Genomic DNA, 24,999 nt, shown 5'->3' with positions numbered 1-24,999 from the left:
TGCCTTCCAGATTTTTTGAAATTGTGTCCTCTAGAATGTCTTCTGTTGTGAATATTAAAGTTTATGCTTCTTTCTTTTGTATTTAAGTCCCTAAGGACCGATTTTATCTTTTTCCATACTTAAGGGCGTTAATGTACATTAGTAAATAATTTTATAATGAATGAGAGAGGCATGTGGGAGAAGTGAAACAACTGTGACTGCCTCTCTTTTTCCCTCCTCTCATCATAACTCTCTCTCTCTCTCTCTCAGCCTCTTCCTTTCCTGCTCTCTAAACCTTCGTCTTTCTCATTCTCTTTCATCTCCTTTTTCTTTGTTGCTGTAAATTTTTCACTTAGTATCTATTAAAATCCCTTGTTATCAAAGTTTTGGACCTAAGTGTCCTAATAACATTTGTATGTGCAGTTTTGTCCACATCATAAATTTGAATAAAATATATGACTAGGAGGTGCGTGAGGGTGCGTAAAACCTCACATCTTTCTCTTTTCTCTCATATTTCTCACATATTTCTCGCTTCTCTCTTCTCTCTTCTACTTCGCTTTCTTATTCTCTTTTCTCTCTATATTCTTCGACATGGTATCAAAGAAGATCCTTTATGTTTCTTGAATCCTTTCTTTTTTGAATTTTTAATCTTTTCATCTTCCCCTTTCCTTTCATCTTCTCTTTTTTTTTGGCCCTTCCTTAAAAAACAGAGAGAGATAAATCATGATCTTCCCCTTTCTTTCTTTATTTTTAATCATATAACTACAACAATGTGCTACATTACCGTGCTACAGTAACATCTATATGGATCAAGATATACAGGGAGATCATGACCTAATTTCAATGTTGGCAACATGGTCATGCTTAGATGTGTTCAATTTGGTGTTGCCCTAATTTGTTCAAATGTGAGAATGTGACCAGATCTGAAAGACAAGTATCTCTCACCTTTTAAAGTTGTACTAGGTTTGTGTGAGTGACTGAAATTGGCCAACCTTGGTTGTCCTTCCTCTCCTTTATCTTTTATGGTCATGGAAAGTAAACCTCGCATCCTTAGTGTGCCTGACACTGTAGGGAGACAAATCACTTCTGAAAATTAAATGAGTCCAATTATGTTGTATGGGCTCAATCTGTCAAAGTGTCCTTGAGTGCAAGGGGGAAACTAAACTATTTAACTGGGGAAACTAAACTATTTAACTAAGGAAACTGAACTATTTAACTGAGGACAAGCCTGTTAATTCTGATAGTAGATATGAAGAGTGGATGAGAGAATTACATAATCATGACCTTGTGTAGAGTAGTATGGAACCACAAATAAGTACCAATGTGATGTTTCTTGATACAGTTAAGGAAATTTGGCATACTTTGGAAAAAACATATTCAGCAAATAAAAATATCCCTTGGGTATATAAGCTTTTTGAGAAAATATTTCAATTGCAGAAAGGTAATAAGAATGTGAGTGAACATTATAGTACCCTCAAGGGTATGTGGGAAGAGCTGAACCATAGTTGTTGGAAACGTCCAGGAACCCAAATCATTTTAGGAACTGGAATTGCGGAGTCGCGGCTAGCTAGAAGATTCATGTCTTAGGAATCGAGTTTCGAGTTTCCGACACTCCAGGAGTCAAGATTCCCACCCTCCTGAAATCGACACTCTAGGACTCAAGATTCTTTAATAAGCAGAATTGAGTTTCCGACATCTATGGAATCAAGTTTCTGACATATGTGGAACATAGATATGTTGTTGTTTCGAATAGTGATTCTAACATATTTGGAATCAAGTTTTTAAAATATATAAATCAGAGATCCATGCCAGTTTGAGATCAAGATTTCGTTTTTATGGAGAAGGAAGCCATAAGCACATCTTGAGCCTCATCAACTTTAGAACTTATATTGGATGTCTCTTATTAGAAGGTTTCTCGAATTTTAAAGCGATTGTGTTGACTATTGAACTTATGGTCATTATATACAAAAGACAAGTATTACTAAATTGAATTTGACTTCATTATTATAAAGACAAAATAGGATTATGTCTACGCCATGGTCTTACTTTTAATTGTATGTGTTGTATTTACCAATTATATTTTAAATTTAAAGTAAAGGCCATCCAGGGTAGCACAAGTAAAATAATGAAAGCCTATTACCACTAGAAGCATTTGAAGGAAGATTCCTACTCCAATTGACATGGAATCAAGATTTAAATCTCGTTAGAATCCATATTCGATATATTTGGGAACGTCTACCCGCAAATAATGGGTCCAAGTTTTCAAAGATGTGTTGGATCGAGATTGCGAAATGACAGAATCGAGTTTCCTTGGTTCCAATAAATGGTTTCTAAAGATGTGTTGAATCGAGATTCCGAAATTAAGGAATCGAGTTTCCTTGGTTCCAAAAAAAGGTTTCTAACGATGTGTCGAATCGAGATTCCGAAATTAAGGAATGGAGTTTCCTTAGTTCCGAAAAACGGTTTCTATAAAGAGTCCTTAACAGAAATGCGGAATCGGATTTCGGAACCGGAAACGTGAGGTCGGTAGAGAGATTCCGGTAACTATGAGTTGAGCCTATTTCAGCCTATATCTGGTGCTATGGAATTAGAAAAGAGGTTGTGTGAAGAATTTAGGGTTGCCAAATTTTTATCTAGCCTCAATCTTGAATACCATCCTGAACGTGCATTGATCTTGGAAAGCAGTGAACTCCCATCTCTCGCTAATGTTTACTCGCACATTCAACAAGTCAATATATCTGCCTCTCTCTCTCTCCTTCTGACTCAAGTATTGGTGATGGATCGGCATTGAATGTAGTTGTAGGGAGAGGTGATGGAGGTAGAGGTGGGGGACATAGTCATGACTCAAGAAAAGGCCGAGGGAGAGGTGATGAAAGCAGGGGTCGAGGAACTTGCAAGTGTACGCATTGTGGGCATGCAAATCATACGGTTGATGAGTGTTGGAACAAGGTTTGTAAGCCTGCTTGGGCAACCCAAGTTACTTACACATCTGAGAGTGATGACCTTACCTGAGTAGACTCAATGATCACCAACAACAGGTAAATTCAGCTGGTAACTCTGTTGTGATTTCCAAAGAAGAATATAATAAACTTGTTAAACAAGAACAACAGTCTATGGTTCCATCTTCCTCTTCTACTAATATCGTTGCAAATTCAGTTACTTTTGTGCTTCTTGCCTCCTGCGCCCTGGGTTATTGACGCAGAAGCATCTGATCACGACTGGCTAGTCCTCTATTTTTATATGTCTAAATAAGTGCATTTCTAATTCTTCTGTTACCCTGGCTGATGGATTGTTGTCCAATGTGTCAAGGCAGGGTACAATTATACCTATCCCTTCCCTTTCTCGAGCATCTGTCCTATATGTCCCAAAGTTTCCCTTCAGTTTATTATTTGTGAGCAAATTAATCAAATCTCTTCATTGGTCTATAACATTTTATTCTTCTTCTTGTATCTTTTAGGATCTAAAGACCAAGAGGACAATTGGTGGTAGGTATGAGTCAGGAGGCCTATTTTACTTGGATCATAACCTCATTGGTGTTGCTCTTCACTCTGCTGATTCTCCTTATTTATAACATCGTCTGCTGAGTCATCCTTCTCTGAAGAACTTGAAGTTGTTAGTCCCTTCTTTAGAGTTTGTGTCTGCTTCATGGATGATTATCGACAACTGACATGGTTATATTTAACAAAAGAAAAATCTGAAAGTTTCTCAATTTTTAAATTGTTTCACATGGAGATGCAAACTCAATTCAATAAGAATGTGTATATTTTGTGGTCTGATATTGCTAAAGAGTATCTTTCTAAAGCATTTCAAAATATTATTTTGTTGAACACGAAATTTTGCATCAAACTTCTTGTGTGCATGCTCCTCAACAGAATGGGGTTGTTGAAAGAAAAATCAGCACTTACTTGAAGTAGCCCCTTTTTTTCTTACTAGTATGCATGTTCCAAAGGTTTATTTGGGAGATGCCTTACTGACTGCATGCAATTGAATTAACCGTATGCCTTCTTAAGTCTTAAATGGAAAAACACCTCACATGGTTCTCCTTCCTGATGCTGCACCATTTGTTGTTCCTCCTCGACTTTTTTGGTGTGCTTGCTTTGTTCATATGTTAGGTATTGGTCATGACAAGCTAGGTCCTCGGGCTGTCAAGTGTATCTTTCTTGGTTATTCACCTTCTAGAAAGGTTATTGTTATTATCATCCTGGTTTACAAAAGAAATTTGTTTGTGATACTGCATACTTTTCAGAAGAGTCATTTGATTGAGAAAAATAATTTTAATCCTACTTCTGAAGAAGTCTCAAGGTCCTCGCCTTCTATTATTCCTCTTCCTATTCTTGTTCATACTTCTTCTTCACACCAGTTGCATGACTACATTGAATCTAGTGCACTCATACATCATGATGTTTCTCAAGAGCAGCCCATAAAGGTTTACACCAAAAGAAAAATGCATGTTGGACATCCCCCACCAACTCAGCTGGCCTCTCAATCGTCATCTCCGTTTACTAATGCACTTCCTTCTTGTGATGATGATGTATGCCATCTATAAAAGTATCAGGCCTTGTACTCAACATCTAATTGGGTATTTTGTTGCCTTTACAAATTTGTCTCCATCATATCAAAGTTTTGCTTTAACTCTGTCATGTATTTATGTTCCTAAGACCTACCAGCAAACACTTTCTCACACTGGGTGGAAGAGAGCAATGGAAGAGGAGATGGATGCTCTTCAGTCAAATGATACACAGGAACTCACCGAGTTACCAGCTGGAAAAAAAACTGTTGGGGGTCAATGGGTTTATGCAGTAAAATATCAACCTAGTGACATTGTAGAAAGAATAAAGAGCATATTGGTAGCCAAGGGATACACATAAACATTTGGCATCAACTAAGTTAAAACATTTGCTCATGTTACTAAACAAAATTCAGTTTGAGAGGTTATATCGGTGGCTGCCAACAAGGGATGGTTGTTATGGCAACTTGATGTCAAAAATTCTTTCCTTCATTGTGAATTACAATAAGAGGTGTTCATGGAGCAACCAACTGGGTATGTTGCTCAAGGGGAGTCAGATAAAGTGTGTAAGTTGAAGAAAGCAATTTATGGCTTTAAATAGTCTCTTAGGGCATAGTTTGAAAAGGTTGGTGAAATTGTTATAGCATATGGATTTTGGTGCAATCATGCAAACCATTCAGTGTATCCCAATAGAGGTTTGGAAGTGCGTGGGGTTTGGAATTCCATAGGGCTGATTGGCATTGGCTGGCTCACCAAGCTGTTCAACAAGGTGTTGAGAACAAAGAAAATGCCAGAGGAATAGAGGAAGTATTGCGGTACTTATTTACAACAACAAATGAGACATACAAAATTGTGCAAACCATTGAGCCACACTATGAAGCTCTAGAAGAGAATGATTGAGCAACGACTAAAGAATGAAACGAGTGTATGAATCAAAAAAGAAATCTGGTTTTATACAGGGCTGTCCACCACCATTGCTATTTTCCTACTTAGACAACTGATTGAGAAGTTTAGGGCGAAAGGAAAAGACCTCCACATGGTCTTTATTGATTTAGAGAAAGCATCATAGAGTACCTAGACATTTGATTTGGTGGGTGTTGAAAAAGACAAGAGTCTCCAGACACTACATCAACTTGATGAAAGACATGAACGATGGAGTGCTAACTAGTATATGAACAACTAGTGGAGAAAAGTTTTTAGTGACAATAGGTCTACATCAGGGGTCAGCATTGAGCCAATTCTTCTTTGTATTAGTTATGGATGATTTAACTAGGTACCTACAAGATGAGGTACCATGGTGCATGTTGGCAAATGACATAGTTTTGATCGATGAGACCCAAAACGATGTCAACACAAAATTAAAAATTTAGAGGAATGCTCTAGAATATAAAGGTTTTAAAATTAGTCTGGCAAAGACAAAGCATATTAGTAATAATAAGAGTAGAGATGAGGAAATTGTTAAGATTGATGGCCAAGAAATACCAAAAAGACCGCATTTTCGATATCTTGGATCTATAATCCAGAAAAATAAAGAGAGTTTGGAAGATGTCGTACACAGAATTAGAGGTGGGTGGGCGAAGTAGAGATGTACAGCCGGAATTTTATGTGATCGCCACATACCAATGAAGCTGAAGGACATATTATAATATTTTGTACATACTCCTTTTACCAAGTGCTGAAAAAGGAAAACAAAGCATTTCCAAACATTCACCCATTGGAATATTGAAGCCTTAAAGTGGAATGGATTGGGTGAGAGAGCTATGTTGTTCTAATCTCTCCCTCATTACCCATAGTTCCTCTCTCTCTCTCTCTCTCTCTCTCTCTCTCTCTCTCTCCACAAATTTCAGAAATGTCCTGGTCACCAAGGAGCACCCAAAAGCCTTATGAGGTCATCCTGAGAGAAGCCACTGCCGAGCCTTATCCCCTACACCATTTACCCCTCTATTTCTTTAACCCAAAAATCCTTTGAAGTGCTTTCTTTGCAGCGAATTGACCAAAGACAGGCGGATTTCCAGAAACCTTTTTTGTGGTTGTGTATCCATTTCCGTGCTCTTTTGGTGGTTATATATTGGTGAGAAAGTTCCTTTCTTTTCCCTTTCCCATTGACATGTTGATAGCATAAGTTTAGGGGAAAGCAATCTAAGGAAGTATAGATTTGGGGCATTCTGTTGTAGTTTGGAGAGCCTATTTGGATGTTGATTTCACGCTGGATTCAAGTGTATGATATCAAATGCATGTTATATGTTTAATGAATGAAATTTCTTCTAATTAGATAGACCCCATAACATATTTTGGTTTGCTGAATTTTCGTCTAGTAGCCATTTCACATCGATCATCTGGTATCAGAACCTCGGTTCCTTCAAATGGCAACTACAAAGACTGTTCTTTCCGATTTGGTGAAGATAGAGAAATTAGATGCCTTGGACTTTTCTATTTGGAAAAGCCTTGTTTTCTTACTTCATACCATGGAATTGACTTATGTGATTAATGAAGAGAAACCGGCTCAATCTACTGATGCTACAACTCTTAGAGATGGTCAAAGGTTTATTAAGTGGCATGTAGAGGTACCATCCTAAATTGTCTTAGTGATGAACTACATAAAGTATTTGAGTGTTATGACAATGCTAAAGATTTATATTCTGCTATTGAAAAGAGACACATTGATGATAACTATAAGGCCAAGTGTAAGTTCTATGAAAGATATAATTTGTATAAAATGAAAATTTGTATAAAATGAACGGTGTTCGCATATTTTTATGACATGTGCATCATGGCTAACCACCTAGCTGGTTTTGGTGAACCAATTAGTGAACATTAGCTAATTTTGAAGAGTATAGAAAATCTCCCAGACTCATGGAAGTATTTAAAAAAGATCGTTATAATAGGATTGTCCATACTTTGGATGACCTAAGAGGACACTTAAGGATGGAATAAAATGATAGGCTAGAGAGAAGCATTAGAGGGATAGAAACCAAGCCTATCTAGAAATCGTCAAAAAAAATGAGAAGGTAAAATCTAATAAGAAGTTTAAGAAGCCTCCTCAAGGACAAACTTCTTTGAAATATAAGAAATGCTATAACTGTACTAAATGGTCATATTGCCAAATATAGCAGAGACCTGCAGGGAACTCAAGAAGAAGGATACTGGACAAGCAAGTAGCACTAAGGAGTTTGCCTTTGTGGTTGAGGAATCCTTGATGGTGAGTTTGCCCTATAAGTGGTAGGTGGACTTGGGAGCCACTTGGCACACCTCCAACGCTAAGAACGACATGATAGACTTTAAAGAGAAGCGTGATGGTGTTGGAAAGCTTTACATGTGATGCATCGGACAGTCCTTCAACTAGTTCAAGACAATTTTTATGGGCCTTTTGACCCAATCAATCCATCATATGATGACCCCTTTTATGATGATCCACATCCCAAGCTCGTAAGGAGATCCAAAAGGAAATGGTCGACTTCTAGACGGAGTTCATTTTTTAGTTGGTTGCTAATTTTACGGTCTCTAAGTTATTTCCAACGTTCTAATTAAAGTTAATGCCAATTTGTCTTTTTATTTTTAATTCAAACGAAGGGACTTATGGGGTATTTTTATAATGGTTTAACTTCAGTGGGGGTAGTTTTGGTCCTTTTTTATCATAATGTTATAAAAGGGCCTAGGTTGTTAGGGTTTCTTTAACTTTTGGGAGGGAACAGTAAAAACATGCTACGGTCACTTTTTTGTATAAGAAAAACTAGATCTACTCAAATCTGGTCTATTTTGATCATTATTTTTATTTTTTTGCGTCTTTCCTCTACTTCCCTGTAACAAATTTGTATCATAACCTAAGTTTTCTTCAATAACAAAGCTGGGAATCTACAACCTAGTCTAGAGTACGCTTATTTTAGGCTAAGTTTTGCCGAAACAACCTAGAATTTTCTAGTTTGACCTAAGTTTTGTTGGTTCTATGCCTAGGGTTTGTGATCTCGGGGAATCTACGACAGCAATAAGAGGTCGAGGTAGGGTACTTATATGGATCCACCTCGTGATGATTAGGACCAAGAGATGGAGAATCTAAGGCAGTAAGTTCAATAACTTACAAGGTGGCTTGCAGGCATCAATCATGTGCGAGATGAAGTTTTGCTCGTCGAAGATGATGTTGAGTACAACCCTTCTCAATATCATGCTCCGTGGGGTGAGTCAATTGTAGAGTACTGTGATAGAAGTTATAGGTGGCACTCAAAATCCATAGATCTAAAAGTAGATATTCATGATTTTGAAAGAAAGCCGTAGCCCGATGACTTTATAGATTGGTTAAAGACGATACATAGGGTGGTCTTTGATTACAAGGATGTGCCGGATAAATAAAAAGGTTAAAATTATTGCCATTAAATTGAAAAAAAGTTCTTAGGTACGATGGGAACAGCTGAGAGCAAGGCAAAAAAGAATGGGAAAGCCTAATATTTGTGTCGGGAGAAAAGATGTAGAAAACGATTGTTGGAGTGATGTCCTTTCAAAACTCCAATGGTATTATAGCTCTTGAAATTAGTGGAGTAAAAGAGCAACATAACTATAGGGTCTTGGCGCACTGGGATCAACAATCATGAAACCCCGAGGGAGTCATGAGGTCGATTTGTCTTGATCGAAGGCACCAAGAGGTTTGAGGATTGCCTCTAGTCAAGGTCGGTTATTGTTATTGGGCCTCATGACTGTGTGATGGGCTAAGGCGATAAGTTTTTATGTGATTGATGATTGTGTTTGATTGTGCCCTATATGGTAAGATTAAGGCTAACAGAGGGTATTAGCCAAATCCCTGACTCTTAGAACCTTCTCATAGCATGTGCATAAACAATCACAAATATGGGAAGCCGCTCTTCTAGAGGATCCATTGTGAAGCGGGGTGCACATATGTCAAGATAGGAACCCTCGCAACATGTGTATCTACACCTAAAATCCACTAGTAGTTGAGGATTCAAAGTTACTCATTGGTTTGAATTTGATAAGCTATATCATGATCCCTTGATTAGCACTGTAGGTCATGAGTTTGTTGGGTCATATGGATAAGGTGACATTGGATTCCGAGTCTCCAATTCTTAATTCAACTCCATATGGTCTTTATTCCCCTTTGAAATTATTTTCAAATGGTGCCAAAATGGTTTATTTTGATAGAGAATGATGAAATGAATTTTTGGTAATTTTTAGAGATTTGTTTGGATTTTTTGGAGCAAGAAAAATGCATTTTCAAAATTGTTTTGACAAAATGACAATCAAAGACAGACCCTCCGGGACCCACACGGGATACCCAAAATGGCCAATGGGTATCCATGTGGCCATGGGGACCTCCACATCAGCCCCACATGGAGGTGACGCGTGGGTGACATTAACCCCATTAAGGACCCCCCTTGTCTTTACGAGTTTTGTTATGTTATGTTGGGCCAGGGGGGTATTGAATTATGGAATTTTTGTATTTTTGTATTTTTGGAAAATAGAAAAATGAACTTAGACACATGTTTCTTGTGTGAAGAAAGTGTTATGTGCGCATGTGTAAGCCCTTCTAAAAGGGGTATAAGGTTTGATATTTCAATTGAAATCCTACTTAACTTACACGTGGCACCATATGATTGGCTACATATGCTCTTTCAAAATGGAGGGAAAGCTTTGAATTTAAATTTTTGCTGGAAATGTACCTAATTACCTCAAGGGTATGCCATCAACTTTGGTTTCTAGTTTAATTATTTGAAAAGAGCATGGCTTTTTCATATAAAGGGATTTCGAATGAATTATGGATTAAATGGAGGATGTGCTTCATCCCAACTACACAACAAGATGGTATGATAGTGGATGAAAGGCTTCGATCAAGCCTCTCTTTGTAGTCATAGGATGATGACATTACGGATCAAGATTCCTCTATCTAGAAGCATCCCTACAGTTGGTGACTATAAATACCCCCTCAATCTCTCATTTCCCACACACTAGCGCCATTGTCTCTATCTAAGAGTGGCACGCCACTCACTCGCTGACTAGGTGGCACACCCTAGCCATTTCCCCTCTTGCTCTCTCATCTTTCATGTAAGAAATTCTGGAGTCTTGTGAGAAGAAAAATCCTAACGAGGGAAAGGAAGGATTGAACTCCATTGATGCTCAATCAAGCTCATCTACATCAAGGATGATCAAGCAAATGTGGCTCTCCAATTGAATAAGTTCTAATCCATTCTCCATTATTTTTTATGATATTCTTTGCTGTAAAATTCAATTTTACAGCAAGGTCTCTCCATTTCAAGTTCCTTGATTCATGAGATATTGATCTAGGATAGATCCTAGTGATTGAGTCTGTGATCCTTGTTGAATTGAGCTAGTTTTCCATGAGTTTTTCTATGAGTTTTATGGAGCTTAATTGACTAATATTTTCTGAGATATTTGAGATCAAAATCAGTCAATTAAAACTCATATTTCATGAAGCAATTTGTTGATCTCACAAGGCGAAACTCTGGTGAATTTTCTTCTAGGTGTGCCTATGTGTTTTGTGCATAATATTCAGATCTATGCATGTGTTTCTCACACGAGCTCCCACTAACTGTTTGATCTTTTGATTGATGAAAGTCCTTCCATGATTTGAAGTGTAGATCGATACATGCTTTGACTTCCCACATTCGATATAGTGAATTTGACCAAATTATGAGATTTGCCATCGCATGTCACACTATGGCACATAGATAAGACACATGATTGTAAACCGGGAACCAAGAACTCGAACTGGCTGCCCATGACCATGTTACTTTCTTATCTAAAGCATTCATGTGTATGTAACATGGAAATCTTGATTTGATGAGTTTTATACAGGCAATTGATGTATAATTTTTCATTGTAACTTTGTATGTTGCTGAATTTTCAAAGGCACTAGTTACAAGTGTCGTATATTGATCTACTTATGTAGTCTTGTATTGGATTTTACAAGGGACCCAAATTGAGTTGTATCCTCATTTTAAACAGAGTATATAAAGTGTTTATCGCTGTAATTTCCTTCATGTGGCTTTGATTGAGGCATGTGATGCCATAAGTAATGCCAATTCGAAAGGAAATTGAATTGTACTCTAAGGGGGAGTTTGGATACCTGACAATATATTGTCTGTAAAATATATTACTAGCGTAATACATTACCTGTAAATGGATTGTTACTGTTTGGTATTTAGATGCAACTTGGGAAATACATTGCTACTGTTTTGTTATGTCTGGAGGAAATATGGGAAATGCATTACCAACCTTTTACCAGCAATTGCCTATAAACTATCATTTCTTTCCTTTTTTTATCACAAAATTCCACTGAAATGTGAAATTAAAGTCATCATCACACCATTCCAAAAAGATTTTCTAATAATAACATCTTCACCATTCCAAAAAGATTTTCTAATAATAACTTATAAGATTTTCTAATAATAACCTATACCATTCTAAAGACATGATGACACCATTTCCTACTTATTTTGCATGCCTTTGGCACTTACATGGAATCACATGTCGTCTAACATGATTAGACGTTGGTTTCAACATGATAAGTCATTGCAAAAATATGATTGGAATAACATGATTTTATTGTGATAAGCCTTATTTTTATTTATTTTTTATAGAAGTATCCTGATATCTCTCTATATAATTTCAAATAAACGATAAATTTATGATACCAAATTCAAAATCTTTATAGTACAAGTCAAAAAATGGGAAGAAGTTTGATTAATAAACTAGAAGGTTTGGTAATTGCAGTAGAAAATTTTGAGGCATTGGAGGAGACTAAAGAGGTATCTTATTTCAATTGAGATTTTACTAATCTCTTATGAGGATTATGTTGCGTGAAATTTTTTATTATGATTGTGTAGGGCTTACCAGGACTCTCCTGGGGCTTAAAGAGAGAGGGATCACTTTAAACAAACCAGTTATTAGGGCTCAAGAGAGAGAGGGGGCGGGCTTAGAGAGGGAGGTAGCACCTATGCAAACCAAACGTTTCCCAAAGATATTTTTTTAAGCAAGGATAGGGCAAAGAGAGACGCACGCGTAAGATTTCTCAAAGATTACCCATCAAAGCGGTAATAGATTTTTCCCCCCTCAATGCACGTAGTGGATTTCGTGATTTTTTGAGAAATCTCGGGTAATCTCGAATAATCTCTTTCCATTTCCTTACTATTAAAGTGCACCTAAACAGTGGAAATGTCATATTTCCTTATAATCTATTGTCATGTAATAGATTTCCAGGTACCCAAACGACCCCTAAGTTTTTAAGTCTTGTACTTGGACTTGGTTTCTATACACTCCCAAAGATGAAGGAAAAATATCTCCCTGAAAATTATTTGCAGTCTTTATATCCAAAGATACATGTGTTGTGCCAAGGACATAGGTTGGTGGATTCATATACATATGAGTTTTACCTTTTTACTGCCGGTAGTGATGTGATCGAGCAGGTAAAGCAGTCCATTGGCAGGTATGTGAATGGTTGTGCCAATCAATTCAAGATGTGGTAGTTTTACAGAGGTATTGGACCCTCTATAACCTTGCCAAGCGGGTTGACACTCAGCAAAAAGGACCCTCGAACAGGTGTGGTGAGGGTGCAAGTGATAAGGGAAATAAAGAAGCAGACCGTGGTAGTGATTTTGGAAGAAAAAGCAATGTGATAGTTGCTGGTTCGACATCTCGCACAGCTGGAACGACCAACCAGGAAAGCTCCCTGAGCCAAAAAGGGGTTTTTTGGTGAGCTGGGTGACCCGTAAGGAGTGCTGGTAGCAATATTAAGTGCTACAAGTGTTTTGGCATTGGGCATGTCTCATAATAGTGCCCAAATCACAAGTTTGTTAACCATTCTGAGGAGTTTTATGATGAGGACAGAAAACACTCTTTTGAAAATGAACCCATCTACAATGCTCCAATTGATGAAGAGGAGCTGGAAGTGACCTATAGCGATCATGGGAAGGCATTGGTGATCCCCCACAGCATGATTATGCCTTAGGTTGTAGAACACAATGACTGGTTGTGCACCAACATATTTCCTACTAGTTGTACTGCATATGGGAAAGTGCGTAATCTAATCATTGATGGAGGGAGTTGCAAAATATAGTTTTTCAGGAGATGGTTGACAAGCTTAAGCTCAAGACGGGAAACCATCCAAAGCCTCATACAGTTGTGTGGTTCAAGAAGGGCACTGAGGTACTTGTTTCTAAACAATGTCTTATTTCTTGTTCTATTAGAAAAACGTATAAAGATGAAATATGGGGAGATGTAGTGCCTATGGACGCCGTTGGGGAGACCAGGGTAGTATGACAGGCATACGACTCTGACTCATGATGGTTTTAGAAACACTTACTCCTTTGTCAAAAATGAAATTAAAGTGATTTTGGTACCCTCTGAGATGGAAAGTGCTTCAAAGACAAAAGAGGGCAGCACTAATCTCTTATCTTTAACGAAGTTCATGAGTACTTCGGGTTAGGCGAATGTGTTGTATGTTGTGGTTCCAGTTCAAGAAAAGACCATTAGTTCGATTCCTCCTAAGCTATAGCCATGAATGAGGGAGTTCAATGATATCATACCAAGTGATCTTCCTGAGGGATTACCTCCTAAGAGAGACATCCAACATCACATCGACCTCATCCCCAATTCTAGCCTCCCAAATAAAGCAGCCTATAGAATGAGCCCCAAGGAGCATGAGGAGTTACAGAGGCAAATTTTAGAGTTACTACGAAAGGGGTTTACTCAGGAGAGTATGAGCCCATGCGCAGTGCCAGCATTGTTGACACCCAAGAAAGATGGTTCCTAGGGTTTTCATTTCTTGTTCTTCTTGGTAGCCTTCCTATGGTTTTCATCCTCCAAATATGAGAAAAAATTAGGAGGGATCAGTCGCTCTAAAAGAAGATACTCGTGGCTACCTGTTGTGCTCTGATCACCATCATCAATAAACCAAAACATCTAGCTTCTCAACTCTCTCTCCCCCCCACTATCACTCTCCCCGTCTATTTCCCCTTCTTTCTCACTTTAAAACACTCACCATGTGGACAAGTTGCAAATTTTCTGTTTCCCTAAGTGGGTTTGTAGCGGGTTTTGATGCCCATTTGGAGTTGTGTTCAGTTAATTGAAGAAAAACTAGGGCAGGCAAGCAAGAGATTCTTTTGGGCTTTGCTTTGAAGAAATCTCTGCAACCGTCAGCTTCATTTGCGCCTTTTGATCACCCAAGAAATGGAGTATAGTTAGGCTTTGAACCTCTGGTTTTCAATTGTATTCTTCAAACTCTGAATACGTAATTCTTAGATTTTGTCTTCACTTTTTGGGAAATGCAATGCTCATGAATGCTTCTTAGAATATCTATCTGTTCTGATTTTGTTTTTGTGGAACATAGAAGCTTTCTTATTTTGGGAGGGGGAGAGAGCTCTTTGCACAGGAGGTTCTGTGGGGCAGTTTTAGACAGAGAAAGAAAGGGGAAAAGAGGGGAAGAGAGAGTGGGGGAGAGAGAAGCAGGATGTTTTAATTTGTGGGCCTTAAAATTTTGAATTAATTCATCAAATTCATTTAAGGGCATTTCTGTCGTAAATATGTTGAAAAGTGGTGGTCTTTTTTTAAGGGAGGGGGCGGAGCTAGAAAAAAAATCTTTCTAGGGTATGGGTATCGACTGTAGAAGACTTTTCAATGGGGGTATTTTGGGGAGATAGTTACAACTAGGTGGGATTCCATAACTTTACCTTTTAAGACGCCCATTCCCGACCATTCACCCATGGGAATATTGAAGCCTTAATGGAGGCATAGGACATGGGTTGGGTGAGAGAGCTATGGCGTTCCAGTCTCTCTCTCTCAAACCCATAATTCCTCTCTCTCAAAAGAATTCAGAGGTGCCTTGATTAAAAAGGAGCACCCAAAATCCTTGCAAGGTCACCTAGAGAGAAGACACTGCCGTACCTCATCCCTACACCATTGACCCTTCTATTTTTCTAACCCAAAAATCCTTTAAACTGCTTTCTTTATAGTGAATTAACCTAAGATAGGCTGATTTCCATACCTTTCTTGTGGATGTGCATCTGTTTTCATGATCTTCTGGTAGTTAATATATTGGAGAGGAAGTTCCTTTCTTTACATGTTATTAATATGAGTTCAAGGGAAAGCAATCTAACTATAGATTTGGACCATACTGCTTAGTTTGGAGAGCCCAATTGGATGTTATTTACACGCTAGATTTGATATTGTTGAGTATATAACACTAAATGCAAGCCATGTGTTTGATGAAACTTCTAAGTAATTTTAATTAAATAGACTTCATAGTATATTTTTGTTTGCTGAATTTTCTTTTGGTAGCGATTTCATATCGATTCCATCAACTCTCTCAAAGGCAACGTTAAGAAAAAAATTTCTTGCAGCTTTCTAGACAGCTTCCCCAGTGATTCCACTTCACATACATTTGATGCACAACAACCTGCAACACTGAAAGTCCAACAACATCTAAAAAACCAAAGTTCATTGTATGAAAATTTCCAATCTTAGCATTACATATTCATGTTGACTGCAATATAGCCATTCAACATAACGAATCGCTGAGTACACAGCTCCACGTTTGTATAGTGGGAACATAAAAACCACACAATTAACTTAACCTTTATATATAACATAGAACATTAAAACAGATCAAGTACCACCAATAAATATAGTGTAGCTACAAAGAAGACACCAACCTGTTGAATATTATTAAATTTGTCCCTTTTATGATCGTCCAGTGCAACACCATTGAGAACTGCCTCCTTTATATGTGCTGAAAGTACAAAATGACTTACTTTCAGCTGGAGAAGCAATATCAGATTTGAAATGAATAATGGCATCATGCATCAAACATCCATGACACAAGAAAGACTAGACCAAGGAAAAACATTTAAGTACAGATAGAAAATACTACATTTAAGTGCAAAAAGAAAATTACCACCAATAAGAAAATTTTACCACAAATATATGTCAAGGATCGAAATACTCATAGTTGACAAAATAGCTTTTCAGAGGGTAATATCCCATCATGTAAAGACAGTAACGTCATCTCAGGAAAGAGTTTGACGATGCAACAAAGGCTCATGATTATGGATGTCTACATAAAGAGATGGAAGAGGAGGAATGAAATTAATAGGTGTCCACAAACTAGGAGGTGGAATTTAAAAAAAGACAAAATAAACTTATTTAGGGATAAATTGATAAAAGATGGAAAATAGAACATTGAACATGAAGTTGATGTTGGATTTTTGTCCTTTAAAGGCTGTGAGAGCATGTAAACTGATATTTCTAATGGATTATGCACTTCAATAGGAGTGCATATGTTAACTAACCAAGGATTAGGCGGTTTGTGACCCTAACTATGACTTAAAACCCTTAACCTTAGGCGATATGCCTAGGGATGATATTTGTAGGAGGCGAAATCTGTGTGATCTCCTATGTGTGGTTGTAGGCCTATGAGAGCGAGGGTCAAAGCCTCAACAAACTTTTGCATAGCATGTACACATGACAACCGCATTACCAAGAAGCAACCCTGTAGACGGATATGTGTACATGTGCATGGAGAGTCTCCTTGTGTTGTAATGACAAGTAGTAGATTTGCTCTTAAAAAAGGGAACTGAATTCCACATTCGAGGATCACAATTTTGCAGTTTATTGGGCCAACTTTCACAAGCCAATCATGAACCCCTGCATAAGACTGTGAGTCATGGGTCTTTAGTTGGGTTGTTGTGGATTGTGATTACTGAATCGAATGGAGTGCCCTTATAATCACTTATTTTGACCCATTGGTACCAATCCACTTCTAGATATTTTATTTTTAGTATAAGAAATGTTTCTGAAAATTTTAGAAATTTTTTAGATTTTTTAAAAATTTATTTCAGTTGTAAAAATCCTTATAGAGGGCATTTTCAGAAAGTTTAGAATAAGGAAGGGCACATGTGGGGAACTTGGATCTAGCCCCACATGTGTGCCACTCTCACATGGGTAGGACGTGTGGCCTATAGGGGCCACATGTGACCCATAGAGGTGGCATGCCCCACTCCTTTAGTTATTTGGTTTTTTACTTAATTGAAGCATTTTAAGTGAGACAATCTTTTAAAATTAAAAAGGTTTTCTCTCCTATTGTTTGTGGGAGTTTGTTTTGACCAAATAAAGTTTTGACCAAACAAATTTTAACAAGATATCATGAAGTTATGTAGTGGTTATAATTCTAATTAATTTAGAAGTTGGATTTGGGTCAAATAATGAGGGGATAATGTTCCTAATTTCCACCCAAAATTATGATGACTGATTTGTGGGACGAATAGCTCCAATGAATATCTCTCATCCCACAGATTTCCTAAGTTCCCATTGGACAAGCCGATTCATTAAGATAAGCATCCCTAGAGAAGAAATTCTAATCCAAATAGGAGAAAGATTTCTTTCTATTTAAACACTTTTGAGCTCCCCTCTCTACACACAATTCTCTCTCCTCCACACACTAAATCTTTGTCTCTCTCATCATTAAAATTCGTTTTCCTCTATCCTCCCTTGCAAAAAAGGTCATGCCACTCAAAATTTGATAAGACAAGGGTGGCATATTGAAACCCCAATTAGGGTTTTGCTGTTTAGATAACCAAAGGGGTGCACCTAGCCATAGGAGGATTTTATGCCTTCAAGCCCAGCCCAAATTTGTTCCTTACGGTTCCTACAAACCCTAGTTAGGTTTCCATGCTCTTTAAAACCCTACAGAAAGAGGTGTTGCCTGTGAAAGCTTTCCATATTGGAAATTCCACTCAGACCAAAAGGATAAAAGTGTGTCATCAGATAGGAAATTGGGTGTAGGGTGTATCAAGTCCTATGGGGGTAACCATAGGCATAATCAAGTAAGTCTTCCCTGCTGTTTTTATTTATTTTTCAGTCATATTGGCATATTTTCTGTTATTTTTCAAAGAACATATATTGTCCTTAAATTCATATAGGAGTACTAAATATTGTTCCTGGGTTGTAGTTTTTTGCTTTGGCAATAAAAGAAATGGTCTGAGGTTGTATTTAGGGTTCCATTTTTAGTAGTATACTGTGGCCTATGTAAGTGAAATTTGGGTAAATTAATACAAGTTAAAATAAAAAAATTTAATTTAATACCTCAAGTTTTCAATTAATATTATGCGGAATGAGCTGGCCGACTGTGTTAAAAAAGTGGCAAAAAACGTTTTAGGAGAAACTAGCGGGGAACAAAAATTCAAAAAGGAAACGTGGCGGTGAAGTGATGAGGTTTAGAAAACCTTTTGTGAAAAATAATCATAATGTTATAAAACTTGGCAATGTATTATAAATGATCAAAACTTATACGAATATCAAACTGCTAAGAAAAATGCTAAGAAAATAGTAAGGCCAAACTTAAGGTATATAATAATTTATATAATAAACTACGAACAAAGAAGAAGAGACAAGTAAATTTTCAGTGGCAATAGATCTACATCAAGGGTCAGCATTGAGCCTATATCTCTTTGTTTAAGTTATGGACGATTTAACTAGGCACCTACAAAGAAGAGGTACCATGGTGTATATTCTTCGCGGATGACATAGTTTTGATCAATGTGACTAGATGCTCTTGAATCTAAATGTTTGTTTAATTTATAGTTTTGATCAATGTTTGAATCTAAATGTTCGAAAATTACTTGGACTAAGAATATATAAAATGCAAGTTTAGTAATAATAAGAGTACAAGAAAGGAATTAATTAAAAAGGATAACCAAGAAATACCTAAAAGAAAGTATTTCCGATATCTTGGGTTAATAATCCAAGAAAATGAACAGATTTGAAGAAGATGTCGCACATATAATTAGAGCTGGGTGGGGGAAGTGGAGATGTGCAACATGAGTTTTATGTGATCACCGCATACTAATGAAGCAAAAAAGGGGAGTTCTATAGGACAACTGTAAGACCAGCTTTGCTTTATAGTATGAAATGTTGGATGGTCAATAAACAACATACCTACAGGACAAGTGTAGCTGAGATGAGAATGTTGAGATGGATGAGCGGTAAGATAAAAAAAGATAGAATTCAAAATGAATACATCCGAACGAACTAGGGTGTGGCTTCAGTAGGCAATAACATGAGGGAAAATAGACTTAAGTGAGCTGGCCATGTGTAGGGTCGACCTAATACAACACTGGTTAGGTGATGCGATTTGGTTCAAGTAGAAAGCTTTAAAAGGGCAAAGAGCAAGCCCAAACAGACATTGAAAAGAAGTAGTGAGAAAAGATATGGGGAGTTATGGTCTTCCTCTGAGCGTAAGGCCCTTGATCGAGCAAAATGAGTGCAACAAAATGTAGCCAACCCCAAATAGTTGGGATCAGTGGTTTAAAAAACCGATCAGTGCCTCGGATCGAGCATCCCAAAAACCGATCCGGATCGGCGAAACGGCGACCCGGATCGGGAATCGGCCCGAATCACTCGAATTAAGCCTTGAAAAAATTAAAAACAATTATTAAAATTCATTATAAATGTTGATTTTTAGGAATCCAATAAAAAATGGGCGTACTACATTATTAACTTTCATTGTTTTTATCAATTTATGAATATTGAGATGTTCTTTCCCTGTATGAACTTATGTTGACCATTAAATTTACATCACACAAAAGAAATCATAGAATTATTATGGATTAAGTACATAATCATATATGAACTACATTAAAGAGTTGACTAAATCGATGAAAAATTGGCCACGAAAATCTCGAATTGGCGGAAAACCCTAATCCGCTAAAAAAACCCAAATTATTACAACCTAACTAACGATAATATTATATACCAACAATATTTTATAATTATTTTATTATATAAATAATAACAAATCCAAAATATTTTATAATATCATCTAATTTAAAATATATTATTGACAACTGTAAGAAAAATAGTACACTACATGATTTATAATACAAAAATTAATAAATAAAATAAAAGATTTGGTTATCAATGTAGAAATTATTAGAATGCGTACCAATTTTCTTTAACTTTTTAGGTTTCTAAAATAAATTAGTGAAAGAGATTGTTAGTAGAAGGAGAGAGATTTCAAATGGCATTGTATGAATCCTATCTTTAAATTAATATTACTAAATTTATGTTAAAGACCATCATGTTATAAAAATAAAAAATATAATTAAACCAGTTATTCCTAAGTTGTATTAAGAAATACCGTTTATTTTTTTGACAAGAAATACTTATTGTGTTATCTTTTTTTTTTTTTTACAAGAAAAATATGATACTTGTTGATTATCTTCTTTTTTTTTTTGACAAAAGAAGAAGATGTTGTACTACATTTTTTTTTGCTTGTTGTATTACTTTTTACTTTTTTTTAAAAGAAAAATAAAAAAATGATGCTGCCAAAGTACATTATTTTTTTTGATGCCTCTTATTTTATTTTTTTGCAAGAAACACTTGTTATATTACCTTGTATTTTTTTTACAACAAAAATAAAAAATGTGGTATTATCTTTTTTATCTTTATCTTGAAAAGCCTTTTATTTTATATTTTTTCTATTTTTTTACAACAGTATTTTCTGCCTTTGTTTATATTTGTGAATACAACTTGTATTTTTTTTACAAGAAAAATAAAAAAATGTTGTATTATCTTTTTTTATATTTATCTTGAAAAGCCTTTTATTTTATATTTTTTCTATTTTTTTACAATAGTATTTTCTGTCGTTGTTTTATTTTTTGACAACAAAATTTTCTTTGTTGTGCGCAAAGGGGTTCGCACTCTAGACGTCCACCGAAAAATCGGTGTTGTCAACCAACACGGCCATGTCGCCTAATGTGATTTTATTAGCTTATGTAATAATATATATTCAATCGTCTTGCTTTAATGATTTTTTGTGAGGATTATCCCACATCGAAAGATGAATATCGCTTGATTCTCTATAAAGTCATGTGTAATAGATACTCGTTGCGCGTGTAGAAAAGCGAGGGGGTAGACATGTGAGGTGAGTTACCATGTGTGGAGGATTTTTAGGTACCACGTGTTACTCCCGTGAGGCGGCCACATGTAAACCTAAAAATTACAGGTTTTTTCGGTGAGACTTGCGAGAGACTCACGATTCACTATTGGGAGCCACCCAGTTCTCTCTGGGCACGGGCGATTCCCGGTTTTTTTGTGGAACCAGCTTGGTAGCAAACGATTCCCGAGTCGAACCAAGCAAGTCCGGCTCAACTCGACGAGTTTTCAAACCTGGTTGGGATAATGCTTTGAAGATGATGATGGTCTGCCTAAAAATGTCGGTCTCACCGGCCCTCCATGGCCCAATTCTCTCCCCACATGCTCTCTTTCATCCATTCTCATTTACTCTCTAGATGACCTCTCTATTTCTCTCATCCTCACTTACCCATATCCTCTCTCTAAGTGGTCTCCTCAAACCCAAAGATTCCCACACTCTCTCCCAAGCACCAAACCAAATTCTTTGTGTATAGAATCTCTCGCTCTATACTTCACATACCCATATCATCTCTCTAAAAGATATTGTGATCTCACTTGCACCAAATCAAATAATCTTTTTTCTCTGTCAAGTCTCAGCTTTACCTACCCATGTTCCCTCTCTAAAACGCCGCTCTCATACCCACATGTTCATGATCTATCTCTTATTGTTTTCAGTTATTTTAATTCAAGCCCATAAATGTGTAGGGATCTTTATTTGTATGTTGGGATATGATTGTTTTTCATCATTTTAAATGGAGCCCAAAAAGTTGAGAGGGAGAGAGAGAGAGATTTAGGTCAGGTGTATGCTCATAACTTACAAAAATTTTAGTTTTAAACTTTAAAAGATTTACTCCACATTGGGGAGGTTCGAGAAAAGTTGGACACCAATGAACTATAAAATACAGCATAGGGGAAGGGCATGTGCACTCCATTCTGCCTTGGGGGTGTGAGGTCATTCACATGGAAATGTGAGACCTCAAGTAAATAATAAAAATTTGAAAAATAAAGCACTTGAAATAAATAAAAATTACATGAGAAATGTGAGGCCTCTAGTGAACAAAATATTTAAAAAATAGAAATTACAAGAAATGAAAATTTACATGGAGCTAGTGGTTCCTGCCAAGATCCAACAAGTTCATACAATGAACAAGTCCATTCCTATCTAGAGCCGGTCGGTGAAAGAAGTGGCTATATGGAATTCAAGGCTATAAAATCAAAAAAAATTAGTTTCTTTAATATTGAATCTGAATTCCGCTTACAAGTGCTACAATACACTGCCGTAAAAGAAAATTAAAACCCTAAATACAATCTAGCACCTTTCCTTTTACTGCTAAAATAACTAGATACAATCCAGGAATAAAAACCAAGGTTCTACTATTAATTTGAGTACAAATAATGTTTATGGAAAAAAACAATAAATCTGGAAATATGATTGAAAAATAAAAATAAATAGCTAGGAATACTTACTCGATTATGCCTAAGGTTACCCTTACAGGACTTAGTGCTCCATACACCTGATTTCCTAACCGATGCCGCACTTCAATCGTATTGGTCATATTGAATTTTCTAGGCCGAAAAGCTTCCTTAGGCAATACCTCTTAACATAGGGCTTTAGAGAGCATGGAAACACAATTAAGGCATGCCTCGAAAAATTACTTCCCTTTTTCTAGGGTTAGTCAAAACCCTAATTAAAGTTAGGCGTGCCACGCGCTTTTATTTATCTATGCGTGGTGATGTGAAAGGAGTACAGAAAATTAAATCCAGCCTTCTTTCGATCTTAAACAAACAAAAATTCAACAATAATGGAGGAAATAAGGTGTTTGTAAATCAATTCATGGTGAAGAATAAGCTTTCTTTCTTCTTTCATAAAATAATTCTTTATAAAAAAAATATTCATGTCCCTTATACACAGTGTTCAAAAAAACGGACCGCTCAGTGCCTAGGCGGTCCAAAAAGCCTGGGCGCATTGCCCTGGCCTAGGCTGCCAAATTGGGCGGCAATCCCTGGGTGGTTGCCTAGGCGGGCGCCTAGCGCCCAGCCCTGTGCCTGCCTATGGGCGGAAAATTTTTTTTTTTTCGTTGTATTGATTTTTTTTAAAATATAAAGGGTTTGAAGGATAGGTTTTAGGTTCATTTCAAACCTAAACCCACAAGAAACCATTTTAGAGAGAAATAAACCTCAAGAAAACTAAATTTTTTGACTTTCATTAGATCGAAGTATTTCTCAAAGTTACAGAAAATGGATTCAAACATCACCCAGGTAGATTTGATTTAGTTTTAGAGTTTATAATCCTATTAGAAGGTATTTTTTATTATTTTAGCACCAAAAAAAATCTCAGAGGTGGGAGTTTGGAGTTCGAGCAATCAAAATAAGTGCAAAATTTTATTTTTTAGATTGTTGGTTTTATTTTGAGATGTCTTCTTCAAGATCTAGTCGAAGTGGAGATCCGGGTTGGAAATATAGATATAACCCAAATCCGAATGACAAAAATTGCATTAGATGCAATTTTTGTGAAAAATATAGAAAAGGGGACATAAATCGGTTTAAGAAACATCTTGGCGGTATTAAGGGGGATGTTGCCCCTTGTAAATATGCTCCTAAAGCTATCAGAGAGGAGATTAAGCAATATATGAGTTCTGTAAAACAAAAATAGGAACAAAATCCTTGTCATTTGAATAGGTCTATTTCTGCGACTTCTGGAAGAAGTGATCCGGGTTAGAAGTATGGTTATAACCCAAAACCAAACGATAAAAATTGTATAAGGTGTAATTTTTGTGAAAAATATACCAATGGGGTTATTAACCGATTCAAAAAACATCTTGCCGATGTTAAAGGGAATGTTGCTTCTTGTAAAAAGGTTCCTGAAACTATTTGGGATGAGATTAGACAACTTTTGAATTTAAAAGAACCAGAAAATGATGAAAATAAGCATTGTTCTGTAGAAATATCTTCTCCAGATTCTTCTAGAAGTAATGATCCAGGTTAGAAGTATGGTTATAACCCGAATCTGAATGACAAAAATTGTGTTAAATGTAATTATTGCGGAAAGGATACTGATGGGGGCATTTACCGATTTAAAAAACACCTTGCAATATTAAGGAGATGTTGCCCCATGTAAAAATGTTCCTGAGACTACCAGGGAGGAAATTATACAATATTTGAGTTCAGGGAAGTACAAAATGATACAAAGGTGTAGAGCAGCCAAGACTCCTAGGGCCTCATCTGCACATACTAGAGGTAGAAGAAGAGGAGGAAGAGGCAGATTCAGAAGAAACAGAGGAGGACGAGTGTTATATTGAAGGGGAGATGAATCTGGTGATGATGGCCTCGATTCTGATGCATACGATAAATCTTACCCTATTCCTTCTTATGATGATGGTAATGACTGAAGAGTGAAGACTCTTGGTGTTGACTGTTGACTATTGTGTCCTAGACTATATATTTTATGAATTTCTGTATATTTTCTTTTTCTTATTTTTAGTTTCTAGTTCTACTTTCTAGTTTTTAGTTTTACTATCTAACTTTTGTTTGTACAGTCTACAGTGTATCAAACTATCAGTGTATGCTTGTATGGTTTTACTGTTTTA

General features: G+C 36.6%; 1 pseudogene across 1 annotated transcript in view; it reads right to left on the bottom strand.

Moving 5' to 3' along the window:
• LOC18446433 (organellar oligopeptidase A, chloroplastic/mitochondrial-like) overlaps positions 1 to 24,999 on the bottom strand; it is a 66,756-nt pseudogene that overhangs the window by 29,549 nt on the left and 12,208 nt on the right. The gene's annotated exons all lie outside the window — the stretch shown is intronic.

Source organism: Amborella trichopoda, chromosome 13 (assembly GCF_054954075.1).
Source record: "Amborella trichopoda isolate Santa Cruz 75 chromosome 13, AtrichopodaSantaCruz75HAP2 v2.0, whole genome shotgun sequence".
Lineage (NCBI taxonomy): Eukaryota > Viridiplantae > Streptophyta > Magnoliopsida > Amborellales > Amborellaceae > Amborella > Amborella trichopoda.
The sequence above is the reverse complement of the archived record's forward strand: the minus strand, read 5'-3'. Positions and strand labels throughout refer to the sequence as shown.